This window comes from Psammomys obesus, unplaced genomic scaffold, assembly GCF_907164565.1.
Source record: "Psammomys obesus unplaced genomic scaffold, mPsaObe1.curated_primary_1811, whole genome shotgun sequence".
NCBI classification, from domain to species: domain Eukaryota; kingdom Metazoa; phylum Chordata; class Mammalia; order Rodentia; family Muridae; genus Psammomys; species Psammomys obesus.
Genome location: NW_026585894.1, coordinates 19888379 through 19910353, shown reverse-complemented (window position 1 = coordinate 19910353; position 21975 = coordinate 19888379). Strand labels below are relative to the sequence as shown.

Below are 21975 nucleotides of genomic sequence, written 5' to 3'. Positions count from 1 at the left end.
CACACACACACACACACACACACACACACACACACACACACACACACTAGAGGGTTGCAGACCCCTTAGCCAGCCCTCCTCGCAACCCATAATTAAAGATGACCTTTGAGAAAGGCAATTAAAATATGGTAATGATCGACGCGCTTTCTTGTTTCCAGAAAGGCAAATACGCAGGTGCTGGTTGCAGCCTGCTCCACCTGGCCGGGCCGCGGAGACTCCTGTGGCTCATGAATGAACTCTTTCTCCAGAGAAGCTTCTGCTCCCCGCTACCTACGCGAGCAAGGGTTCCAAGCTCCCCCCCCCCCCCCCGCCACTACTTTCTCTTCCCCCCCTCCCCCCCCCCTGTGGCAGCCTGGAGCTTGCTGACGGCAGCCGGGCTTTGTCATCGCAACGCACACACAGACACGCACACGCACGCACCGGGGCACCGCGGGACCGCGGCGGCCGCTGTGTTGTGTCCTTTCTAGCCGCGTTCTTCTCCCCGCCCCCTCTCTTAAGGAGCTGCTCTGGAGCCTTTCTTTCCATCCTGTCCGTGGGCCGTGCTTGGCAACCAAGAGCTGGGGGAGTGGGGTGGGGCAGGGGGCTCCCCTCGGGGTGCAGGATGGGCAAAGGGGACACTGAGCCAAACGACAGGGCAGGATACGCGGACACCACGGCTTTGTTTGGCCCCTTGCTCCTGCCCGGAGGTCGGCAGAGCCCCCGCCACGCTTAAGGCCCACTGACGACGAACGGGCGCGTTGGAGAACACCAGCACTTCCCCAAAGAGGACTGTGATCTACCCTACCGAATTCACTCCGGGTTTGGCCTGGGTGGGTCACACGGCCCCCGCGGGGTCTCCCTATCCAGAAGTGTCTCTCCCAACCCCGAAAACTGCCATGTCATAATGGTGGCTCCTGTTGCTTGAGGCCTTGGGCTTGCTTGGGCTTCCGTGCGCACCCCGCTTCTAAGCTGCGCAGAGGGCGGGAGAGGGACCCAGGGACCGCGAATCCCTGGAGACTGCCTGGAGGAGACACCGCATCGGGCCTTTTTCCCGTTCCTCCTGGCTGCCTTCCGGGACCACGAGCACGAAGCCAAGGCGGCCTCTCGCCTTTCATTACCGGGCCTACGAAAGCAGCAGCCCAGGCAAATATGTAGCTATTAAAATTAATCGCCCTGCGTTGTCAGCTGAACATAATGCAAATTATTTATGGGCTGTCTGCGCAATATTTATCATCGTGCAGGCTCCAGGCGCTTAGTGCCTTCTGGCCTACCCCGCCCGCCCTGGCCCGCGGAGGCCGAAGATGAATGCAGGCTGCAGCGGCCCTAGGGGAGGTCTGGGTACCCGAATGGGCTTCCCAGGACCAGGTGGTGTAGCAGTCTGAGTTCCAGGCCCAGGGATTCACTTTACTTCCTGTAGCTCATTGTTAAATTTTTTTTTGGGGGGGGGGCTAGCACGTGCAAAATTCAGGGGCCTGCGAAACTAGGGGGTGCAAACCGCTTGAGACAATTCTGAATCAGACAGACAAGGCCAGAATCCGAACGGCGACGCAGGCAGATCGTCGACTGCCTAAGAGAATCTTAATGTGGCTCAAATCCGTGGCCCAACCTGGGAAACCCAGTTCTGCTAAACTGGGCTTGCACCAGGAGAAACTATGGGTACTGGATGTGCCCAACAGATCCGGGCTCAATTGGAACAGGAATTCAGTATCCTATGAGCCTCAAAACTTGTTTGGTGACCGCAGATAACAGATTAACTGCTAATTGTTGAAATCCGCCGAGCGTTTGGTTTATCACTGCTGGGGGCCCCTAGGTATTCGTTGCACTTTTTAATATGTAAAAGCAGCCTTGCTTACTGCCTCCTAAACGGCTTTTGTTTCTCTTTCAAACACAGTGTTTTCGAAAACAGCAGCAACACGCCACCCCACCCCCTCTCCAACCTCGCCTTCTGGTTTAAAAAACACAACACAAAACAAAAAACCAGGAGGAAAAAAAATAATCTATAAGACAATCCCCCCCTACTGGTCGGCGCTGCCGTGCGGGGCTTTTTTACGCAGATCGAGTCGCCCAGGGCTGCCGAGGTAAACATGCTTTCTGAACCGCCGCTAAAATGAATCAGGAAAAGAGCTGAGACCGCCAGGCAGAGGTCTGGAGAGCCAGCGTGGGCGTCCGGGCGGGAAGGGCTTAGGGCGAAGGGCGGTGAAGTGGAGGCTGGTTAGCCCTAGCCAGAGGTCGCAGAGGCAAAGGAAGTGAGAGAAAGGCCTGTGGGGCCCCAAGCGGAGCCTCCTCTCCACTCCTATCCCTACCCCAAACCCTCGCCAAATTTGAGAGGCTGAATTAAAGCTGGCCTTGGGTCTTCGTGCCCTGTGCACCTGGCCACCACCCTGGGCCAGTCAGGTTGCTTGAATCCTTCAGGGAAGATTACAGGGTACTCCTTGCCTCCTAGGTTTGAGTAGCTCTAGGCCTTCAGGTAACACAAGTAGGCCTGAGTGTTTCTTTTGATATTCATTTTAAGCAAGTCATCGCCTTGCTTCCTGGTCTTCACCCAGCATAGCTACATCACCTTGCAATTAGCTTTCAAATCTGTCAAGACCTACTTCCGGGGCCCTGTGTTGTGTGGTGTGTGTGTGTGTGTGTGTGTGTGTGTGTGTGTGTGTGTGTGGTGGGTGGGCTATCTACTGGCATCTGCTCTCCAGACCCACATTAGAGAACAAGGCCAGGAAGCTACTTTGAATTTATATCCTTCCGGTTTTCTTCTTACAATGGTGTTTAATACATCTTAAAGGATTTTTTGTTCTCATTAACCTCGAATTTTAATGGAGAATTTTTCTTAGAACATTCCAAAGATTCTCCCATTCTTCAAAAACTTAATTTGTAGTGGTCTGAAAAAGGGGGGTGTCAAAATATGAAGATGCTTTAGGAGTCATCATATCTTCCATATTCTTGCAGGGACTTGGGGGCGGGCTTAATTCTACCGTTTCAATCAACAACAACAACAACAACACACACACACACACACACACAAAACTGGTTTCTTCATGTGTGGGAGAGAGAACACTGACCACAGTGAAATGGACTGGCCAAACTGCATTTGCAGAGTGCTTTAACACTTCCATCCTCTTAAACCTACCTCATGGGGACAGAAGGACTGTTGATTCCTATTTTACAGATGAGGAGGCTGCCTCGACCAGCCCCCAAGTTTCAGACTGTTTGTCTTTTTATCATTGAAGTGCCGTCAGAAACCAGGTGCAGCCAGTCTGCTTGCGTTGATTACCTAGCCTACGACGGGTCAGTGTCATTTGGTAAAATGCTGCACCGTTTCTGCGGGAATCTGCCTACCGTTCTCCTGCTTGAGGTGGTTCCCTTCACAGCCGAAAAACCTCACGGATTGTCTGTTTATTCATTTCCCACCCAGCCACCCAGTCAATTCCGACTCCAGGCCACAGAGGACTATTTTAAAGTGTTTCTACAGACATACCCTCTGGACTCTCCCCCCCCCCCCCCCAGTGTTTTATGGACCTGTGAGTCCAGTTAATCCCATGAGACGAAGAAGGATTAGTCCGGGGTGTGGGTGTGGGTTGGTGACTGTGGCAATCTGTTGCCCCCTCCCCGTGAAACTCGAGATTTTGAGTCATCGAAGATAGGGGCAGAGGCCCTTCAAGCCTTAGCGAGGTGTGCAAGGGTTCAGGAGGGCACATTCTGGGACCACAGTAAACTTGGTAAGCACAGTGGAGAGCGCAGTTGTGTGAGCCAGCCCCCCACCTCCACCCCTGGGTTTTTGTCTTTTTAGCCTGTGGAAAGCCAGAGAGATGCAACGCCGGAAGGAGCCTGAAAGAAACACTTAATCACCAGCGACTTGCTACTCGGCACGCGAAGATGGCAGCGGCTCCCCTGGGTTTCAAGGTTCCAAGAAAGGTGTTCTGCCTTGAGGCTCTAGGGCTGCTGCGCTCCCTCCCTTGCCTAGACGGCCTCTCCTGAATTCCCCAAACCACTAAAAGCCCCCAAAGTGCGCCTAGGCCGCTCATCTTCTCCTGGGCATTCAGGGATGGCATGCTGTGGTCAACAGAAACTGTTCAGGGGCAGACCTACTAGCCTTTACTCCCCGACCCCACCCCTCAATCCAGACACAGGCCCCACTGCCAGGTCTATTTTTACTCCAGGGTCACTCCGAAGCACGAATAGAATAGATCCTCACTAGCAGCTGCCACTTCTCGGGGTGGGGTGGGGGGGTGGAGAGGAGGGACGGACAAGGGAATCCGTAGGCCTTGCTGTGCGCCCCAGGCTTTAGCAGCGTGTGCACATAGGCGGGCTAGGGGAAAGGGCAGCACAGCCTCCCCCACCTGGACTCTTCCAAGCAAATACTGGCCTTGAGCTATCGAAGCACCAGAGCGAGCCAGGAAGAGGAAGGGAAAGTGGAGGCCCGGAGCGAGCTTGGAAAGCGTGTTCGTGCGCGCTGGAGAGGGAGTAGGGGCTGAGGGAGCTAATGGTAACGAGCCGAATTGAAAGCGAACAGCCCGAACCAGCAGTCCCAACCTGAACTGGACTCTCCAACCCCAGGCAATGCAGCTTAGCCCAGGGCTAGTGCCTCAAGTGGAGTGAAGCGGGGGGGGGGGGGGTGTTAGCTTCAGGAGGCACCACTAAGCAGCTAGCCAGACCCACCAGAGGAGCCCAGGGGCGCGCCTGGAGCCAGGGGACCTGCACAAACCAGCCACCACCGCGGGTGGCCGTTTAGGCTAAGCTGCACAGGACCACAGGCGATGGGTGATAAGGAGTTCCTAAGCAATCGGCTATCCCCAGGCCCTAGTCACCTCCGGCTGACGTGACCGCCGGATGCTATGCGGCTAGGTGGGCTAGGGGCCTTTACACTACCTCCCTTGGCCCTTTCTGTACTGTGGAGTCACAGTAAAATTTTTTAAATTTTTTACCGTACTCTGGAACTTTCCTTTGCAAAAATAACAGCCAAAAACGCCAGGCGCCTGAAGCCACATTTTACTTTAGAGGGTTGGGGTCCAGACACTCCCTTTGAAATACCCTTTAAATAAATCACGTAGGTTACAGTGTGGGAGAGGCCACAGGGCCCTCTTTCTGGTCAATCCAAGACCTATTTGGGGGCAAGCTAGCCGCTTAACAGTACTGAACCTCAATGTTCTCACTGAGGCAAGGAAAGCGGTCTGAGTGTGCACCTCATTGTAGAGTTGCTCTGAGAACCTGCTTCCACTAATAAATGCTTAGACAGCTGCAGTGTTACACGTGTACTTGTTAGGATTTGATATTCCCTTCCTATGGGTAAGGAGGGGGTAAGAAACATGATAAAAGTTCCCCCAGGTCTATTCAGAGTTATGTTTGGACAAAGTGGAGACTGCATTGTTTTTGTGTACAGGAAACTTCAGGCAAAATGTCCTCCAAGTATCTCTTGACATGGTAACCTTAAAGGCCTGAACTGGTGGTGTGGAAGAGTGACTCCCCCACCCCACCGCGACCCCACCCCTCACAAGGTCTCACTCTGTCATCTCAGATGGGTCTGGCGTTTAATACAATCCTCTGCCTCAATCTTCTGAGTGCTAGGATTCCAAGGATGAGCTCGTAGGCCCCGTAACAATGTTCTTTAATGGCATTCATTTAAGTCTGGATTAATGTCAGGTTCCAACCAGGGATCAGACACAGCATACTCACACTCTCCCTGCAGTCTTAGGGAACACAGCACCGGTCTTCCGGCCCACCTTTTTTCCAAGGTGATTCAAGGCTACCTTGTCCTCGGAGAGGCTTGGGTTAAAAGTCAAGTCCTCTGCCAATGGTGGACCACATTTTCCTAGCACCCAAATGTAAGTAATGTTTATATGAGCAAGATTGGCCACATTCCTACTTAAGAAAAGTTCTCTTTACTATGTCTGACAGGATAGGGAGATGTGTCGGGGTTGGGGGCAACAAAGAAGGGCTTGAAGGATCCATTACAACTCATAACATGAGGTTGTCTTTTTCCTTCTCCAAGACAAGGGATTTCTCATACTTGGTTACCAGCGGTAGACTTATCAATTAAAAGTGCTGACGATAGGCTCTTAGATCCTTATCTAAGCTGTGTGTGAGTGCCAGGCTGCCAGCCCCCAGACAAAGAACACAGGCGTCTCTAAGGTTTGCTTCCGGGGGGCTTGGGTCACCTCAGGGACTTGCCCTGTACAGTCTTCAAGCCTCCACAAGCTGTGGCCGACCTGCCTCTGTAACAATTCCTCAGACCCAAATCAGAATTCCAGTTCTCGAGCGCCACCCGGAGAGCTCACATTTCCCAGCCTCTGAGGGCGCGTGGTGCGGTGCGCAAGTGAGAGTCCGAGGGCGGTGGCGGTGGGAGCGGCATAGCACTGTGGCCTCCTCCTGCTCCCACCCTGCAGCGTGTAGGCAGGAGAAGAAAGGCAAGAGGTCTGTAAAAGCTAAGCACAAACACCCTGAAGCCAGAGCGAGCAAGGGAGAACAAGCAACGTCAAATAGAAACTACCACAAAAATAGTCTCTCCGAGTTCATTCATTAAAGGTTCCCCAAAATGGAGCGCAACGGGGTCCCCTCTACCTTAGGACACATGGTCCGTACCAAGATAAGGGGGTTCGGCTCAGACCCTCCAGAAGGCATGTTTCACGATAAGTAAACAGGAAGGTTCGCCTCTATAGATTAACCTGTTCTCGTCCTATTTTTAACCGACTCAGTATATTTGATTGTGGGGGAGGGAGTCTCGCTTGAAATACACCCCATGTGTCAGTATTTAACTGGGATAAGTTCCCTTAGCTGTCTGACCACATTTGTTTGGTTCCAGTGAGAATCCACGTTTTCTAGCCTCAAGAGGGGCAGGCGGCCCTCGCGGTTCCTCCCTCGGCAGTTTCCTGGCGAGGCGCCCATCCTCCCCTAGCACCGGGAACAGAGAGAGCCGCATTAATACTCCCGGGCAGCCTGTTCTGACCTATACTGTCATTTTTTCCATCGGTCAGGATCAGGCTGGGGTGGGGGGTAGCGCTCCTCCGAGGGGCTTTGCACGGATCGTTGGGTTTTCCCCGGCGAACTTAACACGGAGGCAAAGGGGGCAGATGGAAACCAGGCCTCGGCTGGCCGGGCGCGCGTAAGCGCCGCACTCGGCAGCTCGACGCAAAGCCAGGGCTGGATTTTCGAGGCCCGGGCTCGGCGGCTTCCCCGGGCCGGAGAAATCCTCTCGCCCCATCCTCTTCGCGAAACATGTTCTCCTAATTCAGCCCCCCGGAGACGGCAGCTGTGCGGCGAGAGGGGAGGATGGGAGGGGGGGCGACCCACAACTTTCCCACCAGAAAAGTGTGTGTGGCGAACGGGAGCGATGAAGGCTCACCCCAATTCCATGCACGTAGCGGCACAGCATCTAATCAGTGTCACTGCCAGAAATACGCTTCCGCGGAGGGCGACACCCCCGCCCCTTCCAACCTGCTGGGAGGGGGGGTGCAAATGGCTTCTCCTGTCGTCCCAGACTTTGCTCAGCAGCCGCTGCCGCCGCGACCATGCGTATACGATGCAGCGAACTGAAGTGCAGCGTCTGGAACAGGAACACGCTGGGGCCCACAGGGTCCCTTGAGCTCCAGGGTCAGAGTTAAAGGAAATAGTGCACCAGTCCGAGCTTCGAGGCTATTCCTTCCTCCCTCACCTCCGGAAGAGCCACCCTTCCTCAACTGGGCTGTGTGGGGAGGAGTACAGGAAACTTTGCAAAGACAACTGCTCTGCGCCTTCCCGAGAGGAACCGGGGGTGGCTTTCTCATCTCAGGCCAGCCCACACTACCACCACTCTTTCCAGGCCTCAGACCAGAGCATCGTGGACCGCCCCCCCCCCCCCCGAGAGGGGAATATATTTCAGGGCCCTGGCGAATGAGGGCAACATCAAAGTGGAGAGTTCCCAAGGGTTCTGGCAGGTGGCCAAGTTTGTGTCCTTAACCCTCCCACGCAAGAGTATTACGCGCCACTCTGTGCAAGTCTGAGGCCCAGTCCACCGGCCGCGAAGCCATCTCTGTTCTTCAGTGGTTGTAGGTGGTTTCTTTCCAGTTCTTCGCTCCCCTAAGGAGGCCGAGAGTAGCTCTCCTGTCTCCCCGGGGGGGGGGGGGGGGGGGGAGAGGGTGTGAATTCGTGCGCGCCACCGACTCACACCCCCTAAGTCACCTCTGTCGTCCTCTCCCCCTTCCCCGACCCCGGGAGCCCTGCAGGACGCACCCTCCCCCCATGCGTATTTGAGCGCCCTTGGGACTCAGACAGGGATGGCGGTTCCGGCCGTTCCGGGATTTGCCTGAGAGAAGAAAACAAGGCCGATGACTGCAAGAGCGGCGCCTCCCCGTTTGGGTCTCAGACACTCAGGCGATCTCCGAGTGGATCTCGCCCTGGCTAGGAGGGGGGAAGCCCCGCTGGGGTCCCTCTGCACGTCTTCCCCCCCCCTCCCACCAACTGCCTCCGGCCATCGTCCTCCTCCCTCCCGCCCGCGCCGCACCACGAGGAGCTCGGAGCGCCCCTGCTCCCACCCACAGCACTCCTCCTGAACGAGAGAGCCTCCCGAGCCCGATGCTTCGGGTTCCCCTCGCTCCCCGGAGCCCCGGCTCCTCGGCTTCCACTTTGGGCGGCGAGAGCCGCGGCCCCGCGCCGCCCTCGCCCCGGCCGGGCCCTTGTCTCAGCCCGGCTTCCCCGCCAGCTGCACGGCCACCGCCGCACGTGACCCGCCCACGTCGCGGCTTCCGCCGAGCTGCCTGTTCCCAGCACAAACAATTTTTGGCTCTGACGCGGGGTCTCTCGGGCCCCTAGCGTCTTCTCCTCCCCGCCCCCCCTCCCCCTTTCCGGGTACGAGAACTCAAAACAACTCGCTGACCTTCGGGTGGACTAGCTCCGACTTCCACCGACTCCGGCATTCCGTTCAAACCCAGCAGCCTCGGCTTCTAAGATTTCACTCCACGCCTGCCTGGGGGGGAGGGGGTGTCTCAAATCGAAAGAGCCACTTCACGCTCTTTCCCTTCCTCCGAAGTGAGTTTTTAGACTCTCCAGCGGCCCTAGGGAAAGTAGAGTAGCCGCGCGCAAAAGACCCCTCCCTCTGGCGCCCAGCACACTCCGCCTTGTCTACGGTGACCCGATTTCCAGGGTCAGCGGCAGAGGGCCCGGCCAGCTTCTGAAATACCGCCAAGCAGTGGTCTGTGGACGGGAGTACAGGGGTGAGGTAACTGCTAATACTGATGGGTCTCGCTCTCAGGCTCTGTGCAAGGGCCTTGCTTGGCAGAGCAGGAAACTGAGGCACGTAAAAGTAGTTATGCTGCTGGTTTCAGTTACCCTGCAAGTTATGTGAGAACCGGGACCCAGGTCTCTCAAAGTCCAGGTTGCTTAAACAGCCTGTAGCAGCAGTCACCTTGTTATCCAAAGTACAGACTCATCTAGAAAACTTAGTGTTCACTTGACGCCTATATATTTGCTTGGAGCATTGGGATTAGCATAGAGTAGGCACTCAGTAAGGATTAAGAGAATGGGTGTCTGAATAAATGATTGACAAACTCACTGATGGCAAGTGATTTTACAGAAAGCACTAACCATTGTTCTTCCTAAGAGGATTGTCTTGGTTGAATAAAACCTATAGTTCACACACACACCTTTCTTATTTTCCTTTTTCCTTTCTTCTTTTCTTCTTCTTTTTTTTTTTTTAATGTTTCCAGGTAACAGGAAATCTTATTCCAAAATATATTAAACTCCCATTCCTAATCTTGCCCCCCCCCCAGCCAATCATCCCGGCAAACAAATGGCTGTACATTACGAAAGCTGCTCTTGCTGCTGCTGCTTGCTATCAACCTACGCTTACACACACACACACACACACACACACACACCTACCTTATTATTTGCTGTATAGATTTTCCATGTTGAGGGACAGGCTGAACAAGGTTCAGACTTTCTTTCTAGTAGGATGGAGCTGGGAAATCTACCTAAGTGCTTCAGTTCTATGGCTTTTGTTGTTGTTTTGTTTTGTTTTATGAGGCCATCTCACTTTGTAGCCTCAGGCTGGTCTGGAACTCACAACAACCCTACTGCCTCTTTGTCTTGAGCAATGTGCAATGTGTTTCTTTTGTTTTAAGATTCATCTCATTCTTTTTAATCATGTGTACGTGTGTCTCTGTGTGTTTGTGTTATATGCATATGAGTGCTGGTGACCTCAGAGGTCAGAGGAGTCATCAGATCCCTCGGAGCAGAAGTTGTAGGTATTTGTGAGCCTTTCAATATGGGTGCTGAAAATTGAACTCAGGCCCTCATGCTGATGAGCTCTTAGTTGCGGAGCCATCTCTCTAGCCTATAGTTATTGTATTTTATTCAGCCAGGGACCACACTACACAGCTTGCTTCAGAGCTGCAGTCCTCACCAGGTCACAACTTCAGGAAGGCAGCCATCCACATTTAACAGACAGCACTGCAGTGCTAGTCTGTGAGATGACATCTGTGATCTGGAGAGCTGCCACGGGTCCTCTATGCTTTCCTATTTCTTCCAGTGACCCAAGACAGGATGCAATTCCAAAACATTCTCATATTTAGATAGTGCAACAGAATGCATCACAGCCCTAAATCTAAGCAGTTAACCCTTCCATTCCTCAATCGGTAACCAGGGAATAAGAGTAGGTTTCACTTCTGGTTACCTGAAAGAAAATCTTCTTTATTTAGTCTTATCCTGCAGCATGTATAAAACACAGCAGGGAATGGGAAAGATGCCTGCTCTGTTTCTGATTATTACTGTAATCCTGCCTCCTCCCCCGCATCTCGCCCTCCCTTTCCACCCCTCCCTCTCTTTCTGACAGTTGTCTATTTTGGCTCATGTTCCTATGATTATTGACCGAAAAATGAAAATGTGTATTTTCTCTCTAAGTTACAACCCAATCTGGATTCCAAGGCTGGGGTTCTGGCTGCCTCTTTTACAGTCTGGTCTGGAATGGCCAAGAGGACCCTGTAACCTCAGTCTAAGGCCTATCCAGCAATGGAAGTACCCAAAAATTTCCAAAGGAGTTTACCGGCTGATAGGAGTTGCAAACATTCATCCCTTGAGCAAAACGGACGCTGGTGAGCACTGAACCGGAGGTTCGAGATGCTAATTTGATTTATTATCTGCCTGGGGAGGAGAAAGGCTCATAAAAGTGTTCTAGGCTGGTCATTCTGAATCTGAGCATTTATTTATCTGCAAAGCTGCCGAATGTCCCTGCAGGAAGTCTCTGCCTCAGCAACCCCTGACTGCACAGACAAAAGTCTCCCCTGCACACAGGGCTGCTTTGATTGTTTCCAACAGCTTTGTGCTTTCACTGGGGGAAGAGGAGAGTCACAGAGGCAGTTTTCTTCCTCTTTTCTCACGCTGCAGAGGAAGTGATGTTGTGGAAACAGTGGGCATTGACTTGGCCAGCAAAGCAGGCAGGAGTTGGGAAAAGCTCCAAGCAAGGTGGCGACACGCCTATAGCTCTACTGCTCCAGGACCCAGGAAACCTCAGCTGGCTTTGACCCTGGGAACCATAGGATGTATACAGCTGGCATGAAGCAAGAGAAGGCACATATGGAAATCGTTTCCCAGAGAGCAGGTTTTCCAAGGTCCTATAGGTGATTTTTTTTTTCAAGACAAGGTTTGTCTATGTAGCCTTGGCTGTCCTGGATTTGGATTGTAGACCAGGCTGGCCTTGTACTCACAGATATCTGCCCTCTGTCCTGGACTTGCTGGCCTCAAACTCACAGAGATGCACCTGCCTCTGCCTCTCTAGTGCTGGGGTTAAAGGCTTGTGCCACCATGCCCGGATTGTTTTTGGTTTTTAAGTACAGAGTTTCTCTTTGTACTCTTGGCTGTCCTGGACTTGCTTTGTAGACCAGGCTGGCCTAGAACTTACCAAGGTCCACCTGTCTGCTTCTTCAGTGCTGGGATTATAGGTGTGTGACATCACTACCAGGCTCCACCTACTTCTGCTTAATTTTTAAAAATCTGCATCTAATTATGGCACCCCCTACTTTGTTATTAACCTAGGCTATCCTAGAACTCTGCTGTATATACCAGGATGGTCTCAAATTTGTGTATCTCCCCCTTAATTTTCAACCCATTCTTATTTTTTGTTTTGTTTTAATTTGTTTTATTTTTGAGACAAGGTCTCAGGTCAGGTTGCACTTGAACTCCTTAGTACTTAGTTTTGAGTGACTTTGAACTTCTGATCCTCCTAAGTGTTGGGATTCCAGGCCGACTCTACCACACCCAGGCTGTATTTTAAAATCTGTCTCGCTGTGTGCCATTCACTGCTTTAAAGCTAAAGCATTAGAAACTGCAGAAAGGGAAGGAAAAGAAGCTGGCGGTGTGGCTCAGTTGGTAGAGTATTAACTTAGCATGTGCAACACCATAGTTTGATCCCCAGCACCCCTTAAAAAGGAAGAGAAAGGGAAACCACCCAGCTACATAGAGAAAAAAAAGTTTACAGTTAAAGTAACTTTCCCAAGGTCACACAGGAAGACCATTAAAAAACAAATCACCAGGCTGGAGAGATGGCTCAGTGGTTAAGAGCACTGTCTGCTCTTCCAAAGGGCCCGGGTTCAGTTCCCAGCACCCACATGGCCGCTCACAACTATCTGTACTTCCAATTCCAAGGGATCTGACATCTTCATACTAATGCACATAAAATGAAACTAAACAAACAAACAAAAAAAATCACCTCCCATTCATGGTGGAAATGTTTAGGAGACTTAAGGAACAGGGATTCGTTATTTGATAAATCACTAAATTGATAAAGTATGTCTAAATAAAACTTACAAACAATCAGTATAACTTATGGTAAAATATTGAACACTTTCTCCCTGAGATCAAGAACTAGGTTAAGATCCTGTAATGATTTCTATTCATGATGACGTTAGCAGTCACAGCCACCGCAATCAAGAAAAAAAGAAACAAAGCCCATCTGAATTGGAAAAGAAGAGATGAAACTTATTAATTGCTGATGACATGGTTACATTACATAGGAAGAAAAATCTCAAAGAAACTACCATCCAATCATTATTAGATGTAATTAAGATTACTGAATTTAATGTAGAGCTGTTATAAGCTTTTCTCCTAACCTCTCTTCTAGACAGGGTCTCATGTTCCCCAGTCTAGCCTTGGAACTTAATGTGTAGCACAGGATGTCCTTGAGTATCTGATCCTCCTGCCTCTCTCTTCCAAGTTCTGGAATTATGAAGATATGGTACCATACTTAGTTTATGTGGTGCTAGCTTTTGGGTGGTTCATGTTATCTCCAGACTCTGTTGTGAGGTCTTAGTGAGAAGTCTATATCACATGCTAAGGCCCGACCTCCTTCATTTTTATAACCACCTCTTTGTCCTGTGATCTTGCTGATACTATCTCCTTGACATTCCCTTTTCCCTGCCTTTTCAGCACTGTCTTCCTTAGTTGCCTGTCCTCCTCTTCCTTTGGACTTTTCCTCCAGTTCTTTTTCCAGATATCCACTTCTGTAAAGTCACTGTGCTAAAGGCTCAGTGCACAAGCAGTGCTGTGTTATGTCTTATGAGTCACTTCCACCTCCAGTATGTGTGTGTGTTCATGCATGTGTGTGTTCATGCATGTGTGAGTACATGCATGTATATGTGATACACTCATATGCATGGCACATGTGTGGAGGTCAGAGAACTACCATGAGCATCAGTCCTCAGGTACCTTCCACCTTTTGTTTTGAGACAGAGTCTCTCATTGACTTGGAGTTTCACCACAAAAGCTAGACTAACTGGCCAGTGAGCTTCCATGATCTGACTGTCTCTTTCAGCGCTTCTCACCATCACTGGGATTATAGACTCCAGCCACTATGTCAGGCTTTTTACATGGGTTCTAGGGATCCAAAATCTGGTCCTCATGCTTATGAGTGAAATCATCTCCCCAGCTTTCTGGGTTTTGCTGTTGTTGTTTTCTTTGTTGCCATCCTCATCATTCCTCTTGAATGAATAATTTTGACTGTCAACAAAGTTGGATTGAGAAGTGGCTAAGAGAACAGTAAAGCACCCCTCTGGGTGAGTCTTTGAGGGTGTTTCCAAAGAGGACTAACTAAAGGAGGAAGACCCACCAGGTTGAATGGGGGTGATGTCAGCTCATAGGCCAGGGCCACAGGGGCAAAAAAAAAAAAAGACAATTTTAAGTACAGGCAGCTTTTCTTGTTGCTTCCTGGTTGTCACATTTGCTGACCTGCTCTGCTCTACCAGGTCCTCTGTGCCTGACATGAGACCTCAAAAATCCCCAGTCAAAGTCAACAATTTCTCCCTTTAAGTTGCTTTTCTCAGGTACTTGTCACAGCAATAAGAGCAAGAACAATAAAAACTGTTATCTTCCTGGCTCCTCATAGGGAATTCCCATCTCTTGCTTCCAGACTTATTCTTTTCTTTCTTTCTTTTGTTTTTGTTTTTCCGAGACAGGATTTCTGTTAAGATTTAGATTAAAATGGCATGCATGCAACCAGTCTTAAATACAATCAGGTTTATTGGATGGAGATGGAATGAGAGAGAGAGAGAAAGAAGAGGGAGAGACAGAGAGACACAGTAGGGGGGGTGACAGACAGAAGGGAGAGAAAGGAAGAACAAGATAGTAAAAGAGTAAGGGGGGGAAAGTGGCCTACAGGTCACTATGTACCTGACCCAGATGATGTCATAGGATGTAAGTACTGACATAGGACATTGTCAGGACCCTGAAGATCCCTAAGGGAAGGCCAGTTGAACTGCCTGCACAACGTAACATTCCTCCCTTTTTGTGTAATTAAAAATGAAGAGCTTTGGATGCTTTTAATGTAAGGCAAGTTAAAGTACATAAATGTAGGTTCATTGGAAGCAGCTCTTGGTCACCACGCAAGGGGAAAAGAGAAAGAGAGGAAAAAAATAAGAGTTTCAAAATGTCCAGATTACAAGGTGAGGAGGAGAGGAAGTCCCTGCCCTGAAATTTTCAGGGTAGAGGGTGGAGTTGCCAGCCATACCCAGCAGCAGACAGGGACTAAGGAATGCTGGGCTAACCTGGAGCTGTTGGTCCTGGGCCTGAAGCACATCCTTCCAGCCTTTTGTTGAGAATAAGTGGATCATGGGTGAAGAAATCAGTCATCTTTAGCTACTTCCTGCTGACACTAGGAAGGTCAAAAGGCTGAAATGCTGGCCAAGCCCAGGAAGAATAGGCTGTTTTGATGCTGTCCAGGGTTTGTGAGAACACATCTGTGGCTGGGAGTGAAAGTGCAGGTCTGGCTTGACACAGTCTGTGAGGTCAGACTGGAACACCTGTGGTAGCTGTTTTGGCCATGTCTTGGATGTAGGAAACACCTGGGTCTGGCAGGATACTGGAATGTATATACAGGCAGAAGACAAAGTTAAGTAGGTTACAAAGAAAATTTCTTTAGGTGTATGTTACTTTTAGGTGTACCTTTGAAACTTTTTGGGAGAGCGAACAGAGATGGAAGAAGAGACTTGAACATGGGAACATCCATTTTCCCAATCGCTGACAGTAATTTAATAGATTTTGCTTTGGATTTGTCATCTAAGGAAATTGAGGCCAAGTTTGGTTGCAGAGGCGTGTAAGCCTAGAGGCCCTTAAAGTAGGCTCTAGGTGTATGAATGTGAAATTATTTAGAAGGCATCTGAGAGGGAGCCTGGGGGTATGGTGGAAGACACGATTTCCATGGGTGAAGAGAGAAAGGTCAGTTCTTTCAGTCTTTGGGGCATCCCCTAAAGTACAGAAGAACCAGAGGTACTGGGCACAAGCTGGCAAAGCAGGTCATCAGGAGCAGTGTCAGAGGCCACAGGGAAGTCTCCCAGGAGACACAGCTCACCTAGTACTAGGATTTTTTGAGGGCACATCCAATGCACAAGAAGAAAGAAAAAGCCAAGAGACCGTGTCGGTAAAAAGAACAGGATTATTCACCCAAGGGAAGGCATCTGTGTGAGGGTCAGCGAGAAGGGAGGGTACGTCCATTCCCCAGTGAGACAGAGAGATACCTGTCAGTCTCTCAGACAAAGGGGAACATTTACGCTGACCATGGAAAGGAACTCATCAATCTGCTAGTGTTGGATATATGGATGCAGCGTTTGGGTAGCCAGGAAAGAGGAGTCCCCAAACCAGGGAAAGTAGGGGAGGAATCCCCTTTTGAGATAGACAATAGGTGCAGTACTTATCTGGAGTCCAATTGACCTGAGAGGTGGATTTGGGTGGATTTTCTGCCGCTTACAAGAATCCCTTTTAAGTTTTACAAAGGAGGTAAACTTTTGACATGTTAACATCACCATTGTAATATGCAATTGAAATGTACATTGTAGTTCTGGCAGTAGACATACACCTTTTTGTTAACAGCATAAACACTTTTTTAAGGTGAGCTCTGAAAAGGCAGAAGCCTTCCTGAAGTAGAAGGGACAAAAGCTCACTTGATCTTAACTTCGAGTATGATTACACATTATGGAAGAGAGGCTTTTTCCTCTCTCTCCAGAAGAGACTGTATATACATAAGTCTAGCATGATGAGAAACAATTTTTGAGTCTATACTTGAAAGACCAACAAAAGGAGATTTAAAATCTTGAGCTTGGAACCATGATAGTGGGTGGTATAGTAGAATGTTTTTGTATTAGCATTAGATTAATAAATCAGAGCTCTATTGATAAAGGTCAAAGCTCTGGACAGTCAATATAACAGTAGCATAGCAACAGGAGGAAATATTAGGCATTTTTATCTATTTAGGATACCTTAAATCACCTTAGACCTTGCAAACTTTATAATTTGCATTTACCAACCTTAAAACACTTTTTATTCCCTCAAACAACATTTTCCTTAGGCCTTTGTATCTAGTTATTTACCATGAGACATAGGTGAGACTGCTTTGAACATATATTGTCCTTTAGCTAAAGGGATGGTAAAAGGTTACATCTGAGGCCTGTTTCTTGAGTCTGGCAACAAGACATATTGTGTCTAGACCTGACAGTAACAGCTCTAGAAGGCTTAAGGCCTGGTCTCCTCCATATGAAGAGTGCTGAGAAGGCATCTGAAGTGTCCCAAGACAGAAGTTGACAATATAACTGTGGGACCCAAGTGTGGGGTTAAAATAGACCTGTAATGCTACCCTGGGCTGGATGAAGGTGGTGGAGGTCGTTAAATCTAGGAGCCATTTGTCCTCCACCAGGCCAAGGAGCTCGAAGGCTGGAAGTGTCTATGTCTCTTGTGCTGGTTGAGCCTCCATGGCTGGGCACAGAGAACAAGCCTGCATGGGAGAATTTTGACTTCCAGGGGCCAGTCTGTCAGCAGGCAGAGTGTGGCTTGTAGAGGCAGCTGCGGGACCACTGTCCTTCCTGGCTGCATCTGAAACAGTTACTTGGCAGGGTTGACTTTTGGCTATACCCTGGTGGAATGGGGCATTGCAGACCTCTTGTTTTCTGTGCAGGAATGCCCACAGCCTCACAACAGCAGCCAAGGTCCGAAGCATAGTTTTTGCTGTAGATGAGCCTGTCAGGAAGGCTCTTATTATTTTTACCAACTCTTGTATGGTGACTCAGGGACAACCTCAGCTGTTGATTAAAGATAGCAGTGAGACCATGTTTGCATCTGTAGGACTATAAATATTTTTTTTTGGACATTAAATAGAGGGCTTGATCATGTCTGAGATGACTATTAATTTGTGTTCATTAACCACCAAATATTAGGACTTTAGGTCTTGCCCCTATTAAATTGGAGCCTTAAAACTCATAAACATAGTCCATAGCTTATACAAGTGTAAGGCTATACTATAGATTAATAATGTTATCATATTCAGAAAATAAGACTAAGCATATTTTAACCTTGATAGTGAAGATATAATATAATAAGCAAGTTTTAACCTAAACAAATAAATGCCTCTAAAAAGAATAGATCTTAATTTAGAGTATCCTTGGAGTTATATTATATAGTTTAAAGGTATTTAGGCAAAAACTTTTACTTACTAACCCCCAAGTTATGAGATTTGGAACAAGCAATATAGTAGAACAGTATAGAAGAATTTTAAAATTACATTGGAGTATATTATACCAAATCCGTTGGCTGGAAAGCCTAGTGGTGAACCCCGGATCACAGAGAGCTCATGGCAGGAGAAACAGCATTTATTAATTTAGGAATTGATAAAAACATAGGCAGTTAGACGTACACTTTAAATCAGCTAAATTTAAATAGACCTTTATAACTTTGAAATTTTAGCATCATATAAAAATTATTTTGAACCAGGGTTGAATCATATATATAGCATGTTATAAAAATATAACCTTAAATTTATATAAAAATTCATACCCATTTAAAATGGGACTTGTTGCTTTTAGTCTAAAGGGAGATAAAATAGTTATGACTCAGGAAATCTTATAAATGTAAACCCAATGAGCAAATTATACAAATTGTTAGATAAGAATTTACAGCGTTTTAAAATATTTTTTTAAAGAGCAGTGTGTACAGAAATCAGGAAGAAAAGATTTTTAAAAGCTGGGAAGTAGGGGCTTATAGGTCAGAAATATTTTGAGAGCCAGTGTTTAGAATGTGCAGCTTAAGAGTTTTGCAGGAGTGGGGGAGGGGCGAACGCATGCTGCTGCTTCTCTATTTTCAAATCAATATGGCGGCTTGCCATGTGTGGTGCTCAGCAGTGGCGGCATAGCGACACCCGGGTCCCAGGACTGGGGGCCTTGCTGATGGTGTGGCGGTGCCTGTCTGACAGTAGTTCTAAACTTTCCGTGGGTGACATGGCTGAGCGCATGTCAGAGCAATTAAAAAAACCCTGCTCCACACCTAAGCGAGGTGGGAAACTTAAAACCCTAATTCTTGGGGCCTGAGGCGGTGGGAAAATTTATAGCTGTTTGAGAGCAGCTTTAAAACTCTCCTTGCTGTATGGTACGGGCTGCTCCCGAGGCTGGCTTACCTAATAGTGAAGTCTAGCACAAGCAAGCTGAAAGACCAGAGCAGATGAGGGGTCTGCAAGAAAAAATTCTGAGCAGCTGCCAGAAGCGGGACAGATGTGTGTAGTGGTGGCAGCAGAGGCAGGCAGACAGGTTACCGATAATGAAAAAAGTAGGAGATGAGGGTGCCAGGGAAAAAGCGTGGTCAGACATGCGGAGGGGGATTCTAGCATGTTTGAACATTGCTAGAAGTGCCCTTCCAGGGTTTGGGCACCAAATGTTAGGATTTAGATACACAACCAATCTTAAATACAATGAGGTTTATTGGATGGAGATAGAGAGACAGACAGAGAGAGAGAGAGAAGGGAGAGAAAGAGAGACATGGTAGGGGGGCACCCCAACAGAGAGAAGGGAGAGAAAAGAAGAGCAAGAGAGCAAGAGGAGGTGGCAGTGGCCAACAAGTCACTATGTACCTGGCCCAGATGATGTCCTAGGATGTAGATACTGACCTAAGACTATGCCAGGACCCTCAAGATCCCTAAGGGAAGGCCAGCTGAATTGTCTGCACAACATAACAATTTCTCTGTGTAGCCTTGGCTATCCTGGACTCACTTTGTAGACCAGGCTGTCCTCAAACTCATCCACCTGCCTCTGCCTCCTGAGTGCTGGAATTAAACGAGTGCTCAACCATGCCCAGCCTGTTTTATTCCTTTCTTATTTTTTGTGTCATACCCTTTAATGAGAGTTTTCTAAAACACAGTCTTGATCTTGCCAATTCTTCCATACTTTTTTAAAGAATGGATTATTCATGTATTTTGTTGTTTTTTTTTTCAATGTGCATTTCAATTTTAATTTTATTTATATATATTGCCATAAGTGGGAGTTGGAGTTCAGGAATTGGAGTTACAGAAGGTTGTGAGCTGCCATGTTGGTTCTGGGAATTGAACCTGGGTCCTCTGCAAGAGTAGCTTGTGCTCTTAACTACTGAGCCATCTTTTGTTTGTTTGTTTGTTTGTTTGTTTGTTTGTTTTTCCAATCTCTTTTAAAATCCTTTAATAATTCTTTGTGAGTTTTACATCATGTACTCCAACCCCACTCATCTCCCCATCCCTTCATATCTGCCCTTGCAACTCCCCCAAAAGAAAACAAAAAAAAGTAAAATAAACCAAAACATTAAAAAAAAAAATCTTGTCATGGAAGTTGCAGTATGTCACAGTGTGCCCCACAGTACGCCCTCTTGTCCACACATCTCTACTTTCAAACATTCACTGAAATGAGTCATTGGTCTGGCTCGAAGCCTCTGGCTTCTGCTACACTATCAATGCTGGATCTTCACTGGAACTCCTCTCAGGTATCATCCTGTTGTTTCCTCTGTGTCATAGAGATCCTGTAGCTTTGGATCTTCATGACAGCCTCTTCACATGTTCCAGCAATTCGTAGATGTTGGGGTAGGACAACTCAAAGCCTCCCTCTGGGCCTGGGCAGTAGCTGAGCTGATCTGACTCTGCCAGCTCTTCCACGCCCACACCACCAGAGTGAGCTCTTTAGCACTGCCCTGGCTAGCTCACTCAGTGTTGCAGTAGAAAAGAGGTGAGGCAAGCCCTCCTAATCTCGGGCCCTTGGAGCAAGCTCACCCTCAAATTTGCCACCATAGCCAGCTCCATTGTGCTGCCTAGGCAAGGTATAGGGCCTGCTCTCCAGAATGCTGCAGCTGGTGAGGGGCAGGGCCAGATCTCCCACTCTCATGACATGAGGGCCAGCTCTTCAGCATGGCACAAGTGGCTAGGGGCACGGGAGGGGGAGGGCATCCCTTCTCTGCCCATAACACTATCCAGAGGATGAGTGGCAGAGCCAGTTCATTCACACTCCCAACGCCAGGGCTGAGCCATCTTCTTAACCCCTACTGATTTATTTATGACTGGGTCTCAGGTCGCCAAGGCTTAACGCAAACTCCTGGCATAGAAGAGTAACCTTGAATTCTTTATCCCCACCCCCTGCACTCCTTCCAGAGTGCTGAAACGATAGGCAGGTATCACCGTGCCCCGTTTATGCAGTGTTGGGAATTAAATCCAGGGCTTTTTCATTCATGCTAGACCAATACTCTACCAACTGAGCTATGACCCCAGTCCTTCCTCCAAGGTTTTTGCAGCCATCTTCCTTCTGTTCTGATTCCCTGCCTTTCTTAGTACCCTGGTTCCTGCTCATCCTGTAATTCTCAGTTACAGCACTATGACCTGGGAACTCTCCCAGAATCCCACAAGCTGTCCTTGTTCTCATTATAGCACAAAAGTAGGCTGCTTCCTTGGTTACCTGTCTGTACAGTACTGGACTGCCAGCCACCAAGGCCAGGGATGTTGTCCTTTCTGCACCCCCTTCCCCCCACACCAGGGACCCTCAGAGTTTAATTCAGTTCCTGTCATAAACATTGGTGCTTTATAAGTAGATAACTCACCCTACCACTCCTGTATATAGCTTCATCTTTCGCTACCTAGTTCTCAATCCGTCAATGGGTCTCTCCAGTTTTATTGCCTATTTCCAATCATTCCCAAGGACTTTAGGCAGCTAACAGGTTATTCCTTTCCTGCAAAGGTGTGTGAGTGACCATATTTTCTGAATCAACGGTCAGGACACGTGATCCGACACATGTTTGAACACATGGGACAGAATATCTTAAATCCCCACAGGCTTGACAGATTCGGGCAGCGTGGTTCCATTATGGAGGTTGAGGGGGTGGGGGAGTCATGGACCTAGGGCTCATTATGCACCCCCCAGAGTGGGCAGGGCACTGCTTTCAAGGACCTTGGCCATGTAGAGAGTGGCCACCGCAACCATCCCAAGACAGGGGCTGATAACAGTGGCACACCAGCTAGAGTGATCAGAAGGAATAGGGAAAAAAAAACTTGTGGCAGAAACAAGCAGTCATTAAGACCATATGCTCTGTTTCTAATCGATGGCTGTTAGAAGTAATTCCCTGACATTTCATTCATTTTTACTGCCTCCCCTTCAGGGGCAAGAAGAACGGCGTTGTTAGGCTGCATTTATGGATGAGGGGACTCCGCAGCAGAGAGGTTAAATGGCTCAGCCCCAGTCCCCAAGTGAATCAGACACACAGTCAGCCTCTGATCCA

At 48.8% G+C, this 21975-nt stretch overlaps 1 protein-coding gene across 1 annotated transcript in view; it reads right to left on the bottom strand.

Annotated features, from left to right (window-relative positions):
• The window catches only part of Bcor (BCL6 corepressor), a 118018-nt gene extending 109133 nt beyond the window's left edge, over positions 1–8885 (bottom strand). The window contains exon 1 of the mRNA XM_055599570.1: positions 8825–8885. The gene's annotated coding sequence lies outside the window, so the exon portion shown is untranslated. The remainder of the gene's footprint in view (positions 1–8824) is intronic.
• Positions 8886–21975: the final 13090 nt, after the last annotated feature.